The sequence below is a fragment of the Alexandromys fortis genome, unplaced genomic scaffold, assembly GCF_014885135.2.
Source record: "Alexandromys fortis isolate MF-2015 unplaced genomic scaffold, M_Fortis_MF-2015_v1.1 scaffold_15, whole genome shotgun sequence".
Lineage (NCBI taxonomy): Eukaryota > Metazoa > Chordata > Mammalia > Rodentia > Cricetidae > Alexandromys > Alexandromys fortis.
This window is the reverse complement of record NW_026067911.1, coordinates 7,803,697-7,809,991: the sequence shown is the minus strand read 5'-3', so window position 1 is coordinate 7,809,991 and position 6,295 is coordinate 7,803,697.

The following is a 6,295-nucleotide window of genomic DNA, read 5'->3' as shown; positions in this document are numbered from 1 at the left end:
ATTTAGCATAAGCCATGCCTAATTTCAAGACGCCGCATCGTATGTCATAAAGACAAGTAATTTTCACTCGTCAATAAATTTTACTAAAGTTAAGGGGGAAAGTAAAACTTGGGAACATACTATATTTCAAATCTGCACAAATAACATCTTCTCATTCCCAGGCTTTGGTGTACATAGTAAGAACCTCTGAAGCAGCATGCTGCCCTCAGTTTGATAGGAAGACCTTGGTAGGTACAGGTGGAGGATGGAAAGAACTGGGGCATAAATCAAGCAAATGGCTGTGAGCTCAGCTCAGAACAAAGAGTAGGAAGCAGAGGTGAGCTGAGCAGGGAACAAACCAAGGGTCATGATGTCATGAGAGCGGGCCACAGCCCATTCCTCCATCAGAAAATGGAGAGAATGTGAACATAAATATTTACCATAAACTTGAGCTATCAAAGGGAGAGAAGCAATCACAGCATCATGCAAATCGAGTCTTCTGAGCCCAACACAAACCACCCCACACTCACACTCAGGCTGACACTGCACAAAAGTTTATGTACAAAACAAGGCTTTTAAATACTTGCCAAAGAGAGATCAAATCATCAGGGCAAATTTTATGTAATAATAGCTTTCTTCTGGCTTCATTTATATTAAATTTAAAAGATTTTTTAATGTAAAGCCCTGTGTGCCTTGCTCTGGTTGTGGCCTATTTTGAATTAAATTTTACAGTGAATAGTGAAGGTTGGGAGTATAAAATAACCTAAGTGATGCTGATTTCCAGTAGGAATGTCTTTCTTTGTCACTGATTGGACATAGAGTGTAGCAGCAGACCCTCTAGATCTCCCCACAGCTTCTTATGAATATATGCACTAAATACTGGATTCTTCCCTATAGATAAAGAAACACAGGGCCGGAGAGATAGCTCAGCGGTTAAGAATGTTGCTCTTGAGAGGACCCCAGTTCGGTTCTCAGCACCTGAAGTGGCAGCTCCAAGAGATCTGATACCCTCTTCTGGCCTCTATGGTCACTGAATGTACATGCCACACACACATGCACACACACACACACACACAATTGTCATCACCACCACCACCACCACCACCATCATCATCAATAGATATTTTAAACACACACACACAAAATTGGCTTGGAATGAAGCTTCAAGTTTAAAATAGTTACAGAGCCCCGCCCCGTTCATTGCTCTACAGCACAGTCAGAATGACACAGAGACTGGTAGCCTGTTAGAGGTGACAGCAGACACGCAGGGTCTATTTGGTTGGTGTGCATTCATGGAATCTTTCTCCACTTTGTTTTTTGCCAGTTTCCATTCTTAGCAGGGAAAACACATCTTTGAAAAATGATGCAACATTTCAACTAGATGGAGGAATAGCATGAAAGATGCTGTGGTGAATATCCTTAGCAACAATAGGCTGTATCCTTGGAAAGTTGCTAAGAGCATACATAGCTCTTAAAAGTTCATAAATGTTTCTCAGTGTTGTGAAAACACTCTGGTACATACAATCATTAATTAAGTGTATATATGTAAACATGTTCACATATGTCAAAGCAATATTCTCCTCCCGGTTTTTACCTTTTTTCCTGAGGCAGTGATTGAGAGCATCCTGTTGGTGGTAGACCGCTTGTTCATTTCTGGCCTCCCTGGCTCCCAAAATAATCACACATAAACTATATTATTTGCAATACTGTTGGGCCAAAAGCTTAAGTGTATTGCTAGATAGGTCTTATATCTTTGTCTAACCCATTTCCATTATTTTATAGTTTACCATGAGGCTCGTGGCCTACCATCAAGGTTCTTGCTGGCAGTTTGCACCTTTCTCCTCTGGCGGTTCTATGGCTTCTCAATGACTCTGCCTTCTTTCTCCCAGCATTCAGTTCAGGCTTCCCGCCTAGCTCCACTCTGCCAAGCCATTGGCCCAAAGCAGCTTCTTTATTCATTAACCAATAAAAGCAACACATACAGAAGGACTTCCAACACCAGCATCCTACTGATTCTTGTCATTTTTTGGGCGGGGCCTGGTGGGATCTAGTCATGTGACATGTTTATTTAATGAATGGTTTACTGCAGAGGCAGCCGCAGCAGGGTTTATATCTTCTGTTAGGCCATATATTTCAACAATCACTTTTTGTTATGCCATTTCTATGAAATTGTAACCCATACAATATTTTTAGAATTCTTGTTAAATTTTTAATTGTGAATGTGTGTATGCATGTATGTATATGTGTATATCTATGTATCTGTGTATATATAATATGTTCCTGTGTATGTTCCTGTGTATGTGTGTGTGTAGTCTCATGTGCAAGAAGCCATATGTGCGGAGGTCAGAGAACAACTATAGAAAGTGGCTTCTTGCATTTACCTTGTTGAGGCAGGGTGGCTTTTGCTCGCATAGCTGACCATCAAACCCCAGGCTCTCTGGCCCACAAGCTTCCTATCAATTCTCCTGTCTTTTTTCCATCACACCGCAGAGAAACTAGAATTACAGATGTAATTCTGTAATGAATCTGCCTTTGTATTTTTAAAACACAGATGCTGGAAATTAAATTCAGGTTTCTAGGCTTGCTTTTAGAATCTTTAAAACTTGAATTTATTCCATCAGTATGACTTTGGATTGTCTGTATACTTTTGTAAACCATGGTGATTTTACCTGTTTGGATATTATGTATGTGAATATATATGCACACATATGTAAATTTAATTATTGTTGCTATTAGTTTTGAGACAAGGTCTTGCTATGTAGACCTGGTTGACATAGAGTTTTCTATAGACTGGTTTGATCCAACACCCCTGGTAATTGTTCTGCCTTTCATTCCTGGATAACAGTACATTTGAAATCCTAAGTGTACTTTTTCACTGGTGACACAGGTTGTGGAGTTAGTCATCTTGATGGGGGTGTGACTTCTCCTAGTAAGACAGTAAGATTAGCATAATGGAAGTAATATAATTTTGCAAACACTCAGTGATACTAACGTTCATCATCTGAATAACCACCACCATTACAGCATTAATGCTTTTACGCAGAAGGAGTTCTTTATGATCATTTTGGCAAATGTGCCACAAGACTCATCTTTCAGCATACTGCTTCTGATCCATGTAATTTTTTATTGTTCTCATTAGAACTCAGTTTGTTGTGTTTATTTAGCTGATCTATTACCAGAAGAAACAAAAACACGAAATCAAACAGAATATAACAAAATTAACTGTTAACAATAGTCTTGGTGTGGAATTTGAAGTTTTAACTCTTGCTTTCTCTTAAGCACAGCAAGCACCAAGGGCCGTAGAGAAACAGAGTGGAGAATCTTAGAGATGTTTATACTTTGCTGACAGATTGTCACTGCTGAAATGCTTTGTCAGCACGTAATTTTATAGCATCGTTTTTTGCTCTGTTATTCTTAGGAGAGTTTATTTGCTACTTGTGTTTTTAAGGTCTCCCTCCTCCCTGGTTTGCCTCCAGCATCCCACATAGTCAAGGATAGACTTGGACGTCTGATCCTCCTGTCTCCATCTTCCGAATGTTCAGATGACAGGTAGTGGGCACCATGCTCAGCAATTTACCTTTTACAGAATAATTACCATCTACCATCACGTACCAGCATTTTCTTTAACATCAAATTCACTTGCACGGTGGCCATATAGGACACAGGGGCTTTGAGAGTGAACACAGAGTGAACTCTGGTGGTGAGAAAACTGGTCAGACAGCTGGGCGCTTCACAGCCTGGAGACTTCAGTATCCCCCAGAGGCGAAGGAGATGATGCTGGTCTTTTAATCAGCTAGACAGAACTCAGAGTTTCTATGTTGGTGCCCGAATCATTTGAAATTAATATGACTCAGCTGAGTGGTCAGAATTGAGCAGGGCCACCTCTAATTAGTGATTAGCGATGTTTTCGTTTGCAGCTACAAGAACAGGAATCTCATGAGGTCACATATGATGTGTACAATGACTGTCAAGTTAAGCACATCCTGGTTATGTTTGATGCATGAGGATTCTATGCTGAAATCTATAACGGAAATGGCATCTCCACTCAGGCTTAAAAACTCAGCTTGTAAATATTGTATCCATAATTAATGATAATCACTAATTGGATATCTTTAAATGTGACCTCAATTTTAAAAAAGTAAAACCAAGAGCTTTCTTTCATAGATGAGGCAAAAAGTACCAGAAATGTATATGTGTTTACAAAAAATACATCTGTATGAATGCCCCAGTGAAATCAAGAAGTTAAAATTCTGACTTGGAATTATTTTCCCCAAAAATGTCTAATTTTCAAAGTTTCTAAAACCGATAACCGTACTTTTTTAAAAAAAATATTTATTTATTTATTATGTATACAATAGTCTGTGTGTATGTCTGCAGGCCAGAAGAGGGCATCAGACCTCATTACAGATGGTTGTGAGCCACCATGTGGTTGCTGGGAATTGAACTCAGGACCTTTGGAAGAGCAGGCAATGCTCTTAACCACTGAGCCATCTCTCCAGCCCCTGATAACCGTACTTTATTGTTCTGTCTCGTCTATGGTCACATGATCTAAACTGACCCGACTGACATCTGCTGGTGTGAATTGTTCTCTAGTCCCTCCAGAGGGGTCGTGAAAATCCTCTGAAGTTACTTGGTGCTAAAGGGCAAGTAAGGCGTCTCAGAGGAAATCAGCCCAGCTACTGGGTCCATAAGATGTAGTTGACAAGAAAAACGATGGTGTACCAAATAAAGCTACTTTTCAATGATGCTCCAAAAGTTAGGAAAAAATTATATCTGGGGCTTACTTATTTGGGTAGGATTTAAGCTATCTTTCCATTAATAAAGTCTTTCTGCTGCCCTCCACCAAATTGGTTTTAGTGTGCACAATATTAATTCTACATCTATCACCAAGTTATTGTTCTGTTTGTGTCTTTTATGAGAAATATTTATAAGAAGAAATATTGGACATACATTTTAAAGAAGTGCCCTGCACTTTCCTCGAGGTTATAATTTCAGAGGGATTTGAAATTAGTGCAGATTACTTGCTTTCTAAGATACGTATGTTTAAGTCATAATGCAGAGCCATTTGGGAGGTTCTGCCACAGAGTTTCGCAAGACTCAGCAAGGAAACAGTTCAGCTTGAAGAAATTAATAGAACCTTCCAACAGAGCACCAGCTGGTACTGTATCACAGCATGTCACAGGGCAGCACATCCATCAGAACGATGCTCACACACGTGGGATGACAGCGCCCATCTCCCGCTAATCACGACCTCCGCAGCAAGCTCAGTTCTCATGTTCCCAAAGAAGAACTCATCCGAGCATGGGCAGAGGGGGCACACAACCTGGGTTTACTTTGCCCAGTCAGATGGTCATTGCCATCTCCAAATCTGAGGGCGGACCAAGCCATGCTGCAAAGACCTGCCTCTAGCATCTGGATTTTAGTCCTGGCCAAGTCTTCCTCCTGTCCTTGATCACCCTAGGGTAATCTGGGATAGGCAAAGGTTTCCCTGGAGACCAACTGTAGTGGTTTGAAAGAAAATGGTCCCCAAAGGGAGTGGCACTATTAGGAGGTGTGGCCTTATTGGAGTAGGTGTGCTCTTGTGGGAGGAAGCATGTCACTGAGGAGGTGGGCTTTGAGGACTCCTATATTCCTAAGCTACGCCCAGTAACACTGCTTTCTGTTGCCTGCAAGTCAAGATATAGGAATCTCAGCTCTGTCTCCAGCACCATGTCTGCCTGTACACCACCATGTCATACTGTGATGATAATGGCCTAAACCTCAGGACTATAAGCAACCCACCCCAATTAAATGTCTTCCTTCATTAAGAGTTGCTGTGATCATGATGTCTCTTCACAGCAACAGAAACCTCATCCACAATTTATTTTTTAATGTCTGTTTTATTAAATACAAAACATATGATGGTATAACTGCTCATGAAGTTAAAACACTTGATAGGTAAGAGGGCAATGGCGCCCTGTGCATGTTTCTTGGGTGGGTTTTGTGGGAGCCATTCTGAGCCTGTGGAGACCAGAGGCCTTTGTGGTGTTCTCAGAGCCTGCCATTCCTCTTGTCTGGCTGGCTTGGCTGTCACACAGGCAGCTGCAAGCTCTCTTCCAGACCTTCCTTGGGGCTCCCAAGCTCCACATTTGATCCCAAACATTCACCTAACCCTAGTACCTGCTTTCACAATTATAGTATGCATGGCGTGTGTTTATAAATTACTAACGTAATGTTTATTTTCATAAATACACATGCACGTGTAAAACTCACAACATACGATGGCTTCTCTTTCAAATCTCTTTCTTCACATTTCTCTAGCACCTTTTCTTGAACA